Here is a 14,066-nt window from a genome sequence, read left to right on the forward strand (position 1 = left end):
ATAATCGATATTTTCATCAGTTTTTGACGTGGAAGGGCGACCCGGGCGGTCATCATTTCCGACGTCTTCTCGGCCATCTTGAAAACGCTTGAACCACTCAAAAACTCCCGCACGTGATAAACATTCATCGCCATAAACGTCTTTTAATAAAAGATAAGTTTCAGTAGCAGTTTTACCCAGTTTTGATGTGAAATTTCACGACAATTCGTTGCTGTACTACATGTGTAGTATCATGTTTTCGGCAAAACGAAACTAATACCTCTTACACAAACACGGTTCCGGTTAGACAGATTTCTCTACAAACACGTGGAGACGCTGCAATCGAAAGAGAAGGCTTTACGCTACACAGCTGTCGGTCGTTAGGATTTGGCGCATGCATAGTTCTTCTGTAGCAGCATCAGTCTCGTTATTTAGTAGCCACACCTCGTAATGATCTGGACTCAAAAATTCAAGCAAGAGTTAGTATTTAAGAAGACCTAAGAGCCAAATTTCTTAGTGGTTAGAAACAGATATGACCAGTTGATCTATTGTGTCATCGACTTTTTTTGAATCGATCAATATTTGAAGGGTTAATGTTTCTATTGAAGACACGAATTGCGCACTACTGAATAAAACAAAACCTTATACATTTATAACCAGTTCCTCGAAGTAATCAACATTATTTTCATTCAATATGGTAAACGTTCTTTTATTTGCAACTTTAAATAGCTCGATAAATTTACTTTTCTATTCTTAGACAAATGCTTTCCTATTTTTTTGACTTGAATATAGATGTTGCCTGAAGTAATCTTGATGGGTTCATCACCATTTAACAATGAACCTAACCTAACCTAACGGTTACATGATTTTGTGTTAGTGTGGTTCCGAGTTCTCCTTAATTAAGTACTCCTCAAATTTAAGCTTAATCACTTTTGTTCCCTTTTTTTGTATTTACCGCGGGGTTGAATGCTCCCTAAGTAATGGTTCCGGACTAATTGCTCTCTTCACCGGAGGAGAGGAAATTACTGGGCCATTTAAGTTTTAAACTTCCTGTAGGACGATCAGGAACGTTTGTATGATTAAGAGTTGTAGCGGCAATGCTAAACTAGAGTCTTACAAATGGAATTTCTTCAGGGATTTGTACTCCACGAATGAAACGCATGCATTTAATTTCTTTTTGTATATTTTTTTTTTGTTTTTAATTTTGAGGGGAAATTATGTTCACAATGCAGAAAGAATTATTGTAGCAAACGTTCAAATAAAACACCACCAGGCATGTAAAGAGATATCTCGACAGGCAATTTGATGGGCGTGTAACTCGGGAAGGCGATTCAGTGGCCACCTCTCTCACCGGCTTTGACACCTATGGACTATTTCCTTTGGGTATCCCTGAAAAACAAGGTGATTATTCATAACTTTTTTCTTTCTTTTCTTATTTCTGCTCATCTAAAAGCATTTCTAAATCTAGGTGTATCAGAATCAAGCCGGGATTGCGTCTGTAGATGAACTAAAGCAGAGAATAATAGATGCCTGTAAGTCGGTTAAAGCTGAATCTATTTCTTTGGCAGTAAGGGACAATTGGCAGGAAAGAGCATGTCTATACATCTCTAATGATACGAGCTTGATCTGTAATATTAATGAGGAGTAAAATTTTATAATAAAATAGTACTTTTCTTCTTATTCAATCAAAAAACCGTTATAATATCATTTTGAAATTTCTTATAAGAATCATGTTTTCATTCATAACTTCTAAAATATCGCTCACAGAAAAAAAGCGTTCAAGTAAATTTTTCTTAAAAAAAAAAATAGAGGAATCTATTCCTGAAATAAAAACCACACCTCCCCATTTGAAAAAATGAAGTTGGTGTCTGTATCTCGCTACTGGAAGCACCGAAAAAAATTTACAAATTAAATTTGGATTTCTAACAACAAACTAAGGGGACACGTATTTTTTAGTTTTTTTTTCTAGCTATCTTAGTTTCCGAGAAAAAGTCCGTTATCCATATAGCTTGGGACACCCTGTATAACCATTTCTTTCTTTTGGGCTAATTATTTCTATCATAATATCCTTCATTTTGAGAGAGAAAGAAAAAAGGGCCGTTCTACTCATAGAAACTGGGTTTTCTGCAAATTTCAATCAAAACCAACAATACAATTAATTATGAGGTTGTTCACTTTGTTATGTAACGTTTACATGAAGTTGGTTGCGTAACACGCTGTCTAATTTAATAATTACCAAACTTGTGAAATAACTTTTATTATTATATTAAAAAAAAATAATAACAATAATATGTTCAACATCATCACCTACTAACTTCTCACCGACCAATAAGCCTTCCTCTAACGGGGAAAAATGTAAGGAAAACTTATTCCTAAATGTTTATCTTCTGTTATTGACATTCTTCGACATCAAGTTTGGATTTCGCAACTGTCGACCTATCATATCGATTTCTATTCAATTTTTTTCTTTTTCGATACCGTACCTATTAAACATTTAATCACAGGTTTACTGTGGAAGCTCAAAAAAAATCTTTTTTACGCCTACTACCTCATCATCATGTCTTATCTTTGAAACAGATAATTCTGTATTGATGAGGGCTCAAACTGTTCTTCGTTACACCCTCTGGTGACTAAAAACCGCTCAGAGTATTGTACGTGGACTTAACCTCTTCACTTTAAACATTTTCAATCTTCAATTCATTCTAAAACAACCAACATTCACGATATAGCAGACGATGTAGCTGTTCTTTCTACTTATTCTAATCCAAAGGGAATCTCTCATGTGCCTTGCAACAAACTTAAACTCTCTGAAAAAAGTAAGATTTACAAAAGGAAAATTTGTGCTCAATTATGTCAGAATATACTTTTACTTTTAGACTTACCTACTAGTTTGATTAAATTAGAGTGCACTTCCTTGTGTTGTCATTGTCAAATATCAGTGACTCAACCGACATGGAAACCGCAAAGAAGACACAAACGTCAATAACTTCTCATATTCTTCACTTCAGGGATTAGGCAACATGCCTGTTCCGTCTTCACAATATTTTATTTATTTATTTTAATTTTTTATAATTATTTTTTCATCTCCATCTTTTCAATGGTCATCCTACAGTACGTTGTCCTCTAGGACTGTACTTATTGACCATTACCGGTGCTCTTGTAGTTGGCATACGGTTAAGATGTTCCCTCCATCTATCTCTAATTTCAACTATAAATTCATTGATATTATATATATCCAATTCTTCCCGTATGTCAACATTCCGTATCCTCTCTCTTTTTGTGCAACCCTTAACTCTTCTGAGGAATCACATCTCTGCACTTTGTCTCTGGTAATCCAAGGATTCGCTTCCATAAGTGAGCAGAGGCATAGCCATAGTTTTGTTTCCGGTCTCGTTTTATTTTTAAGTGATCTGTTTATTACACCAACGACAAGAACTTACCACTTTATTTAGTGCCACTACTTGACGGACGTTCAAATCGAAAACCTGACTAACAAACTATGGATGTATCTCCTTAACAAAAACTTACAGTTTAAAATGTTAAGTATAAGGGTTGATTAAACGCCAAAAGGTACACAAATCAGCGAGTACCCAACATTTCATTAATTTTCATTAATACTTCATTAATATTTAAGTAATTCTACTGCATTAATTTTCATTAATAAGTTATTTTTTAGAATTTATTAGATATCACAGACCCTTATGCTGGCCATTTTCGTCTACAAAATATATGTTCAAGTAGCACTGTAGATTGACTGTAATATCTAGTTATTTATAATAATCAAACTATTAATTACAGGTTAAAAAGAAAAACGTTATAAAAAATAAAATAAAAATATGAGGCTAAAAAATTCAAAACCTTGTTTAAAAAAATGCTTACACCAACTTACATCAATGATTTTGTTTATTTTATTTATTTATTTTTATTTCTTAAATAAAAATCGTCGGTTTAAGTTCATTCTTCGATTAAAGTAATTGTTATTGTATGAAGTAGTCAAACGTTTATAATAATAGGTAATAATTATCTGGCTTTATCGCAAATAATATAGTTTTCTTCAATTACATTCTCCATCTAGGTGTTCTCCACCTCCACAATGTTGTATATATGTAATATAAAGTAAATAAGATATGCATATATTTAGGACAGCTAATTATTCCAGTATTTTACTATAAGTAAAATTAGGGGGACTAAATTAAATTACAATAGAGAAATGAATAATTATTGTTTAATAATCTACTTGTTATTAACTGTGTGTTAATTGTGCTCACGAATATTTCGGTAAGACGAATTCAAGACAGTAGCCTACTCTAACTTTATCTTTACTTTAACATGCATGTACGTATATATGATTTATCATAATTATAACAAAAAAATAATATAAATGAAGTGGCCAGCATAAGGGTCTGTGATATCTAATAAATTCTAAAAAATAACTTATTAATGAAAATTAATGCAGTAGAATTACTTAAATATTAATGAAGTATTAATGAAAATTAATGAAATGTTGGGTACTCGCTGATTTGTGTACCTTTTGGCGTTTAATCAACCCTTATACTTAACATTTTAAACTGTAAGTTTTTGTTAAGGAGATTTTTGTACCTTTTGGATAGATTTTCCTTTTTGTCTATTTTACAAAGTTACATATCTGCTTTACAGATTTTTTTAAAATTTGGAATAAGCAATTCTATCATTATAACCTGATAAGGTGTTAACTACCACTGGAGAGATCTTTTTAAAAAATGATTGTAGTTGCGGCTCCCAAACCATCCTCAATAACAATTTTTTTGAGAAAGCGTTTTGAATAACATAGGAAGGTATTTGTAAGTAAATAGCAAAATTAAACTACGATTTCAGTACTTCCTTTTAAGAGGAGTAAGAAAAATAAACTAGGATTGCAGTACTTCTCCCTAAAAGGCAAAGAGGCAAAGATTTTTTAATCGAACAATTCATTGATTTAAATCGGTTCACTCATTGATAATTTAAACGATTGCAGTACTTCCTCTTAGTAGGAGCAAGAGAATCAGCAACGTAGAGGAGCTTTAACCACTTATTCGAGCTGAATTTTATCAAAATCGGACTAAGCGTTATAGAAATATTGGTAATAATAGTTTTAGAAAGGGCCTTATTTGGGTGGGGCAAACTCCCCTCCTTATGAGGCACGGTGCCGAGACTTTTAAAGTGCAAATCTGTATAAAATTTCGATTCGAATGACACTTCATTCATAAAAATCGGTTCACGTGTCGATAATTTGAAACGATTGCTATACTTCCCCTTAACAAGTGTAAGAGCTGATCGCCGCTTTAATGTTACTTAGGGGAGCCCTAACCCTATCATCCTACCAAATTTTATCAAAATCGGGCCAAGATTTACAGAGTAATTAGTAATAATAATTTTGGAGGGGGCCTTACATAAAGGGGGCTAACTCCTCTCCCATTCGATGTACAGCGTCGGGACCCCCAAAAGGCACATCTACATAAAATATTGAATCGAATGACACCTCATTCATGAAAATCGGTTCACGCGTTTAGGCGCTACGTTGTTTACAAAAAAGGTAACAAGAACAAGAACAAGAACAAGAATAAGAATAAGAACAAGAACAAGAACAAGAACAAGAACATTTTTTGAAAAAGCCGTTTTTGCTCATTTTCGGCAACTTTTTTCTCGAAACCTATTAGATCTGGGTGGTTGCAAAAAAATTACAGTTATAAAGGAGGGTTTGGAGTAAGATTTAAAGAAAATTTGGGAATTTTATCTTTTATAGAAAAAGAGAAAAAAATTGTCAAAGTTGGGTGTTTTTCAACGTTACGCTTTTTCGTGCAGTTTTTGATGGTCAACCCTTATACAACTGTCCTACCGGACAGTTTTAATAACACACTACTGAAACCTAATTGGATTAACGGATTTGAAGTATGGGGGTCAATCCAATATTTCAATATTTTCCGCCTCCAAATACAGCTGTCTAAAATTCTTCACCGACTAACTAATGTTTCATGTTATATATCCAATAGAATAAACCATAAGAATCACAAAATACTATTTATCAAGGACATAATATACCATCTTGCTATACGAATCTTTATCCTAACCTATTTGGCATCTTAAACACGTCTCTTATATCAGCACATATTTATTTGTAGCAACACATTGTTTTTCTGTAGTTTTAAATTTAAAATAATATTAAACAAAAAAATGTTTAATACATAACTGCATTTTATGTATTTTTTCACGCAGGGTTTTTTTTTCTTTACTTACCTTTCATATTGTTTGCATGAGTATCTTTTTGCAAGTCCAAAGACAGCAGCCTATATTATTTCCTTTATAATCGTCGCCATTTTTTTTTTTATAACCTTACCTAATTCAAGTAATAATTAAGTGCCTAACTGCTTTTCGTAAGTAATATTTTTTTCTCCCAGAATCAACTTCCTTTTATATTTATCTCATCTTCCATTTTCTTGTTTCTTTACTAAATTTATTTACTAATTAAATTATAATAGAGTGGTAGGCTGAGAAGTGCGCAACAATTAAATTGAAAGTACAGGTCAAAAATTACGATGGCTGAGGAGGGAAGTGGAATTTAGAAGAAATTTCAACGAAAGAAGAAAAAAGAGAATATTTTGGATCCTGGCCTTATGAATCACATAATAGGAAGTAAGTTTTGTGAATGATCGAGTTATATGTGATTACAGATATAAGGCAATACGAAATATGTGACGGTAAAATAAAATAAGATAACCCAAATTAAAGTGAAAAGTACTAACGTAGTGGCAAAAATGCCTTCATAAGTATAAGTGTAGTTCGGTATATGTTATTGCTTTGTTTAATATACTTTAGTATTATTTCAAATCCTATGTAATCTAACCTCTCTCAAATTAGGAACAGAACATATAATCAAAACAACAGCTAATCTAGAACTACGGACAGCTAATAACCTAAGTCAGAAACTAAATAAGAATAATCTCATAATAAATTTAGCCTGCAAAAACGACTCTGCGGTAATTTGAAATCGGAAATGTGAGCTGTTTAGGCCAGAAGAAAGGTGACTTCCGGTAATGAGATCAGCTAAGTCGACCAACAATCGATGTAACAACTGGCGTAGATATTTTTATTTCCAGTCACTCCGAAAAATGAATGAAATATAAGGAAATTTGGACTAATTAGGCTACAAAAATGGTGTTTTCCAGTAACGAGAACCACCATACAGACAAGCCCTAGATGTTACAACTGGGGTGGATCTATGCCTATTAACTTACTGCAAAAACGAAAGGAAAGAAAGGAAATGTGAGAGAATTAGACCAGAAGAAGGGTGTTCACCAGTAATGCGGGGATAACTAAACTGGCCAACATTCGGTGATACAACTGGGGTAGATCTATTTCTACTCACTCGCTGCTAAAAACGACGGAAATATAAGAAAAAGTGAGCTAGGTAGGGCAGAAGTTTTCTGGTAAAGAGAACTACTAGACAAACCAGCCCTAGATGTTACAACTAAGAAGGATCTACGAGTATTTCAATTAACTCAATGGTAAAAACAAAGGAAAAGAAAGGAAATGTGAGATAGTTATGCCAGAAGAAGGATGTTTTCCGGTAATGTGAACAGCTAAACTAGCCAACATTCGATGTAACAATTGGGGTAGATATTGTTATAGTCAGTCACTCCTAAAAACGATTGAAATAGAAGGAAATGTGAACTAGTTAGGCCAGAAAAATGGAGACTTCCGGCAATGAGAATTTTCTAAACTGACCAACGCTAGATGTTAGAAATTGCTTGGATCTATTTCAATTCACTCATCGTCAAAAACGAAGGAAATTTTAGCCAGAAAAATGGTGTTTTTCGGTAATGAGAATAACTACGAGTATGTAGACCAGCCCAAGAAGTTACTACTAGGTTAGATCTATTTCTATTCACTCATTGCTAAAAAAAACGGAAATATAAGGTAATGTGAGCTAGTTAGGCCAGAAAAAAGATGTTCTCCGATAATGAGAACAACTACGAGGGCCGTTTGAAAAGTCAGTGCAAAAATAAAAACTACTTAATTTTTGGGGGTAAACCTTTTTTATTTTTCAACATAGTCTCCTTTTAGGCTTATACACTTCGTCCAACGCTGCTCTAGTTTGTTGAACCCTTCCGAATAATAGGATTTGTCCAAGTCTGAAAAATAGCCATTCGTTTCTGCAATCACCTCCTCGTTTGAATAAAATCTTTTTCCCGCCAGCCATTTCTTCATATTGGGGAACAAATAGTAGTCCGAGGGAGCCAAGTCTGGAGAATAGGGAGGATGTGAAACGAGTTGGAACCCTATTTCCATTAATTTTGCGACCACAACTGCTGAGGTGTGAGCTGGTGCGTTGTCGTGATGGAAAAGGACTTTTTTGTGGGCCAATCGTGGGCGTTTTTCTTGCAGCTCGGTTTTCAAACGGTCCAATAACGATGAATAATATGCACCTGTAATAGTTTTACCCTTTTCCAGATAGACGATGAGGATTATTCCTTGCGAATCCCAAAAGACAGTCGCCATAATCTTTCCGGCCGAAGGAACGGTCTTCGCCTTTTTTGGCGCAGATTCCCCCTTGGTCTCAGGAGTGTAGTGATGTATCCATGTTTCATCCACAGTGACGAAACGATGCTTAAAGTCCTGCGGATTCTTCTGGAACAGCTGCAAACCGTCCTTGCAACACTTCACACGATTTGAAAATCACTCGACTTCCTCGATTCAAACGAATGCCAAACACAAAGAAATAGACCGATCTGGCTGAAACTTGGTGTGTGTTCTTCCAAGAGATGCTACTAACTAAACATAATCTCGATACGCGCCAGTAGTGCTATCTCTCTGACTTTGCACGGACTTTTCAAACGACCCTCGTGTACCTTCCTTTGTGGATAATATTTAACAAGATTATCGGTATTCAGCAAGAATTCTCACGAGCCTGCCTCTGGAAGCAATAAGTTCTATAATATTCCTATTCTATGGACTGAACTAAACCTCGTATAATGATTTGAGCTACATATATGATGAAATATCATTAACAAAAGCGACAACATTGACAATAACCAAACCATCACCGACTTACAGACATCAACTAACTGAGAAAACAAAGAAAGGTAATTTTTTTTTCTTTTCGGCGATTAAAAAATGTTTAGAAATCAATTCTAAACAACATGGGGAATCAAAAACGCTTATTTTGTACTTATTGTCGATTGCAAACAAAAGATCAAAGAATACATCAAAAAGGCTTTAAAAACACTTTTGGGAAACGAAAACGATAATTTATAGTAAATTAAAAGGGAAAGATTAAAGAATACATTTGGAAGGTTTAAACTAATACACATTTAATTAAAAAGTATTAAAGAATATTAAGAAAGCATAGAAATGAATTTGAATACTTTTAGTAGTATTGAAAATTAAAGAAATAATCGACTCAGAACGGCGTCAAGACAGTTATAATTTGTAAATCATAATTAAATTAGTTATAGCATGCTATTTTCATGCAAAAATATAATTGAAATTTAAAATAAAATAATCGATAATAAAGTCTTACCTAGTTTAAAAAATATAAAAATCCATCAGCATCTCAATAGATCACCAGTCCAATAGCACTTGACACTTGACATTTTTTAAAATAATTCACAACTTATTCGCATAAAACAGTATATCACGCACTAAGTATAACAAACACAATTTATAAAATAGAACTTCACTTTAACACGCACTAATATTCACTTAAAAAATCACGTTAGCAAAAAAGACGAGTTAAAGATATCCGCCGGTAACTGGCCAAGCAGATCAGCTGGTAAATTAAGGATATCTAAGCAGAATGATAAAGAGGGTTGACATCCTATTTTTTACCACGTGATTAGAATTTTTTGTTTCCATAACGAGAGAACATCCATTCTCTAATGCTAATATAACACATTAGCTCTCACTGTTTTTTTTTGCTAATAAAGAAATAAAGACTTCCTGAAACATCGTCATTTTAATATTTCAATCGAGTTAAACACAGTATCCTAGAATACACAATATTCTATCCAAGTCCAACGAAAGCAGGGTAACTTTAAAGATTGACTAGTGAGATTAATATAGTGATGCTGTGATACACAATCTCTGAGTGATGTGGGTTGCTAGAGTCTGCAGGAAAATGGTAAATGAATGAAACGTACATCACACAAGATACGAATGTAATGAATTTGATTAATGATGCAGTTAGGTAGTTAAATCGAAATATTTGCCACCATTAATCTTAATTAGAAACGAGGTAATATTTCTTTTATTTTTACTTTTCGGTACAAAAGGAAGTGTAGCAGACTGGTCAACGTAATAAAATATATATTTTCGTTTGAAGTCCCTTGAGTACAGGACAACATTTTTTAGATTGATATACTGTCTATTCACAAGCGTGAGCTGAAAATCTGGTAGAAAACGCACAACTTATTTATTTGTTTAAATTGACAAATTTTGGAAGGTGTAATTTGGTTTTAGCCACAAATTTGTAGGAGAAAAACTATAGTGGGACTTGGGTCAAGTAATGCCTTACCTTCATCGTGTTCTTCCTTCTTCAACAAGAACTATTAATGAAAATTCAACTTTAAATCTCATTCAAACATTCGCAAAAAGCCAATGAATTCTCTCGCAAATATTTTTCTAAATTAAAGTAATTTTTATTGTATAAACTATATTAAATACAATTTTAAAAAACTGTGAAAACTATTTCGTAAATTTCTGTTTTCCGGACTAACTAGTTTAATAATAAAATTGGAGTTCCAGGATTACTTTTAAGACTTTTTTGGGCAAATTAAAATATATCTATAAGACGGTTTTTAAAACAGATTTTATTATTCTGAAAAGAATAATTAAATTACTAAGTTTATAAGTAACCGTCTTTAAACACTCTATGTAAACTACGTAAACACTCAAATGACGCTGAACCTTCCTAGGCTGTAACCTCACATTCAGGTTGTGTCGCGTCAGCCCCCTCTGATGGTACTTTTACATATCATATACGAATATTTAAATGAAAAATGTATGTATAAAATGCTAAATCCTATTTGTAAGTTATTAAACTTAAACAAAAATTAGTCAATAAGTTTTATTCCCGTAGTATTTTGATGGATATTTTATAGAAGCCGCAGGCGATAGATTGCAATGCAAAGTATGAAGCCCTAAATCTGTGGTTATTTTTTGCAAGATTTTGTATTCCAGGTATATTGATCTGCACATATTCTGACACATTCAAACGTCATTACTGAAATTGACATTTCTTCTCACTTTGACGTCCACAAATATAGTTCTGTCGGCAATTTAGTTTCGAAACTTTTTTTTGTACATTCGCGTGAAACAAAAGTAAAAGTAAAAGTAAAAAAAAAATGCCTTTACCTTATTATCTAGAAAACCAGGAGGCTGTGGCAGCTTGAGTGGCTTGCTTCTTACTGAAATATTCAACTATCAGCTAGCACTATATCTGGTTGATAACATTCCATTTCCTGCTACAGATTTTTAAAATGTTATAAAAAAAATAAAACTTTACTATCATCGAAAATTAGTCTTAATATTTCTTTTATTGTGTTAACGTCTCTGCCGTGATCTGTTTTAAAAAGTTATCATATAATAAGGAAGAAAGAATATTGCCGAATTCAGTCATTATTGACTTTTACTTCTTTTGCCAATCTTTTGACTTAAGGACTAGATAATTTTCATGACTTATGCTATTGACAAGTAGTATATTAACGTAGTTTATAATTATATTAAATAATTAATATTTGTACGTAGTTTCTCTTAAAACTTGTCAGAAGACACACCAACTTTACAAAAAACAACTTTGGGCATTATTATTTAGATAAAATAATCATTTCCATCCAATGTTGGTTTTAGAAACAGTATGTTCTATTTAAAAACAAGGATTCAGGCCTTTGATCGGGTCTGACACTCGGGCTTACTGCACAAACTTAAAAATCATCTTCCTTTCACCTACTACTTGATCTTAAAATCTTACTTAACCGATCGGTACTGCCGCGAAAGGCAGGTCCTCTCGTCCTTTATACCCATAAAAGCTGGAGTTCCTCAAGGAAGCATTCTAGGCCCTTTCCTTTTTCTAATATACTACTGCTGACTTACCTCTATCCCAAAATACAATAGTTTCAACATTCGCTGACGATACTGCTATACTTTCATCTCACTCCGATCCGGTCCAAGCCAGTCAGAATATTCAAACTCACTTAAAGCTTCTCGAAACCTGGTTCCGAAAATGGATAATAAAAATTAATGAACAAAAATCAGTGCACATTAGTTTGCTTTACGAAAATCTGCGAGTCCACCAGTTCAACTGAACGGTGTAACGATTCCTCCAGCTGACGTAGTACGATACTTAGGACTGTACATTGACAAGAGACTCACGTGGAACCCACATACTCAACTGAAACGACAAGACCGTGAACAGACGCTGCAAGCTACTTACTAGACTACTTGACTGCAGATCCAAATTCGACTTGAATCACAAACTGACAATTTAAAAGACCCATTTGGAAAGAAGTGTGGGGCTCAACCTAACCCTCTAACTCCAAACGCCTGCAGACACTGCAGTCTAAAATCCTATGGAAAATCCTGAATGCTCCATTCTACATTTCTAACCTTACCATACACACTGACCTTCTCATCCCTTTCGTCACTGATCTAATAAAGTCTCACTACCGCAACTTTCACAGCCTCCTAGCTCTCCATCCCAATCCTCTTGTCCAACAACTCTCCTCTCTTAACCTTCCAGACAATCCTCCTCGTCGACTGAAACGGAATTGGCCTAGAGATCTGTTGTGATTAAATCATTGTGAAAGAGTTTCACCAGTGGGTGATTGCTCTACCCATGACTTTACAAGTGAACCAAACCAGTAAGATCAAATTTACTTGATGCAACATTTGATGCAGTTGTAAATATGAAGTGACAAAAAAAAAAAAAAGAAACAAGGATTACGAGTCTGTTATTCCAAGTTTTCTAAAAATTAAGTTGAAAAATGCAGTTTCACCAAATATTAGTGACCTTAAACCAATATAAAACCAATTGGTAAATAATTCTGTCTTCTGTAACTCAACCAACCCGCATAGCCACGCTCTTAAGAAGGCAATATATTTGTCGAAATGTTGGCAAAAAGACGAGTTGTTGTTTTTGTTTCTGGACCGATTCCTCGCTAATTTGAATCCATCCTTAATTTAAGTTTCACCAAATATTTTGTTCATTAAATTTACAGTAATACCAACATTAAATCCCTCAGGGGGCTGAGTTGTTTGTAATGCTTAAATCAGAAATAAGGTGAAGTATTTTCATTGTTCTAAACCCGAACCGCTTTCCTTTTAATATTACTTCTTCATTTATTTATTATTATTTATCTTATATTTTATTCGTTCAAATTTATTCATGCTTTCATAATTTTACAAAAGTTTTTAATTAAAATAAGTTTACAAGTATTTAGCTGTTTTTCAAAATCTCTAGATTTAATCCCAGTAGATGTATTTGGTTGCTTCAAAAATGTTTAAAAAGTTTTCGTTTTATTTTACGGAAGTTGAAGATGAATGCGTGAAGCTGAGGATCTTAGACGTTCTACATTGAGTTCGATGAATCAAAATGAAAATATAATCAGAATAATTGTTTTTTTAAAGCTAATTGTCTAGATCAGGGGTGGCCTATTTTTCTGTATATAAGATCTACTTTTTATCTTATAAGTGTGTCGCGATCGACTTGTCGTAGGGTAGTCTAAGAGGGAAGAAGGGGTGTGAAATGCATACTATGTTTATACTCTGTGTTTCAGTATAAGGTGCATTCCAGCGAGGTATGGGCTGATAAGTAAAATATATTATTTTTTAAATCACTTATTAAGTTTTCGAGATACAGGCTCATGAAGAAAATAAATTTCCAGACCCTTTGATAGCAGCATTCCGTACATGCGGTGTCTAAAATATTCTATTTTCCGACACTTTTTCAAGATAGATTTTTACTAACATAAAATGCAATTCAATTTTTTTTATCAACTGCAATGTATAAGTTGTACTATTTGTTCGTAAATATGAAAAAGTTGTTATAAAAATGCGCAGTATGGCTGATAATTTGA

At 33.4% G+C, this 14,066-nt stretch overlaps 2 protein-coding genes across 6 annotated transcripts in view; one reads left to right on the forward strand and one right to left on the reverse strand.

The window, feature by feature from the left end:
• Positions 1-11,403, reverse strand: part of LOC141457116 (uncharacterized) — a 76,024-nt gene extending 64,621 nt beyond the window's left edge. Inside the window, exon 1 of the mRNA XM_074133650.1 lies at positions 11,347-11,403. The gene's annotated coding sequence lies outside the window, so the exon portion shown is untranslated. The remainder of the gene's footprint in view (positions 1-11,346) is intronic.
• LOC141457119 (tachykinin-like peptides receptor 99D) overlaps positions 1-14,066 on the forward strand; it is a 470,553-nt gene that overhangs the window by 130,416 nt on the left and 326,071 nt on the right. The gene's annotated exons all lie outside the window — the stretch shown is intronic.

Source organism: Rhodnius prolixus, unplaced genomic scaffold (assembly GCF_049639745.1).
Source record: "Rhodnius prolixus isolate KJV_2025 unplaced genomic scaffold, Rpr scaffold_10, whole genome shotgun sequence".
NCBI classification, from domain to species: domain Eukaryota; kingdom Metazoa; phylum Arthropoda; class Insecta; order Hemiptera; family Reduviidae; genus Rhodnius; species Rhodnius prolixus.